The 1,668-nt window shown below is 43.3% G+C and overlaps 1 protein-coding gene across 2 annotated transcripts in view; it reads left to right on the plus strand.

Annotated features, from left to right (window-relative positions):
• The window catches only part of LOC101860100 (thrombospondin type-1 domain-containing protein 4), a gene marked incomplete in the record, with an annotated part of 94,874 nt that overhangs the window by 27,151 nt on the left and 66,055 nt on the right, over window positions 1-1,668 (plus strand).

Here is a 1,668-nt window from a genome sequence, read left to right on the forward strand (position 1 = left end):
CTTTCTCTCTCTCTCTCTCTCTCTCTCTCTCTCTCTCTCTCTCTCTCTCTCTCTCTTTGTCACTTGTTCTCACGTTCTCTATCACTCTTTTATTCATTTAGCCATTGCTTGCATTCCACATTTAGGACGTTTGTCTTGCGCATGAGGATTCGCGTGGGAGTAAATTCCATCCGTTCCAATACATGAGTCAGATAAGGCAGAAGGAATGGGAAATTAACGTCACGACTACGACGTACTTGTTCTAATTAATTCAAGTGCTTTGCAAAAAAATGGCTTTAGATTAAACATTTTGGATCACGTGTTGTTTTAGTGAACGGGCGTGCTTAGCTCTCAACGAGTATGCACATTAAATCATTCTCCATACCCAGTGACGCAAACGTTCAGGATCCAAGGAACTGGCAGCATTTGCTTCTCCCCCCTGTTAGCACATTTCCCTCTGGCTCCTATAAATCGCCAAAAATGTGGATACCATTTCGAAAAATTGATGCACTCAAAAAGTAACCCGAGTCAGCGTTGAAACTAAATAAATGGTCCCGGAATTTGATACCAAAAAGTTATAACTAAAGATCATCAGCCGTTTCAAAATTGGCCTTGCCAAGCCATTACTTCTATGGTTCCTGCAAGACCACTTCTTTGTTAAGACAAAGATTTTAAGACGAAGTTTACAGTGTGTGACGGGAGTTTGTAGATCACCCGTCCGGCTGGCATATTTTCGTCTTCTGTGTGCTGTCGGACGCTGATTAAAGTGCAGTGTGACCACGCCCATGGGAGACACTTTTAATGTGATTCAGTAAAAGCTTGTAAAGCGTTCACGTTCCAGAAGAATGCATAGTATTATTAGGTTAAGGGCGGTCTACATGTTCCTTTCTCTGCTTTGCAAGACATACAAAGTATTTAAGAAAATACAATCGAACCTGTCCAAGACAACCACCTATTGTCGGGGAGAAAGTGGTCATCTCAGACAGGTGGTCTTCTTAACCAGTGTCTTTTTAATGTGAAAAAACAAAGGGTACGAGGGAAGTGGTTGTTTCGTTTGTACATATCTTAGACAGGTGGCTATTGGAGCAGGTTCGATTGCACTTTTAAGTTGGTCTGAGCGTGAGAGGGGGGGGGGGACGTGGATGCTTTTTTCTTATATTGGGGGTAAGTGGGTTAGCAGCGAGGTTCTGGACCGATGGTTAATGGATTCTCCTTTACGAATGTGAAAGGAATGCATTTTCTGCTATAGTGATGACTATGTCGTTTTCAGCTGAACCTGTCCAAATTGTATTTGTTCAAAGCAAGAGAAACGATTTAAAACAACAGACCGGAAGATAGAAAGTATGTCCCATGAAGACTGCATCTGTAAGAGAAAGAGGTGGGGAGGGAGGCGAGGGGAAGGGGGAGGGTGAGGGGGAGGGATATTATGTGAACGCCTTTGGCACTGGAGTAAATACTCCTCCTCAACAAACGGAAACATGTGTAATAACGGTCCGCCCGTGCAGGAGACATCTGGCGGAATAATGGTTTGCTTGTTTTGCTTTAAAGAGACGCCTGCAAAAACACATATTTGTGTCTTGGTATTCATCTGGTTTTTTATGCGGGCTGGAAAGGATTCCAACTGTGTCATTGTGTGTTTGTGTGTGTGTGTGTGTATGTGTGTGTGTGCGTGTGTGTGTGTGTGTGTGT

The sequence above is a fragment of the Aplysia californica genome, unplaced genomic scaffold (assembly GCF_000002075.1).
Source record: "Aplysia californica isolate F4 #8 unplaced genomic scaffold, AplCal3.0 scaffold00195, whole genome shotgun sequence".
Taxonomy (NCBI): Eukaryota; Metazoa; Mollusca; class Gastropoda; order Aplysiida; family Aplysiidae; genus Aplysia; species Aplysia californica.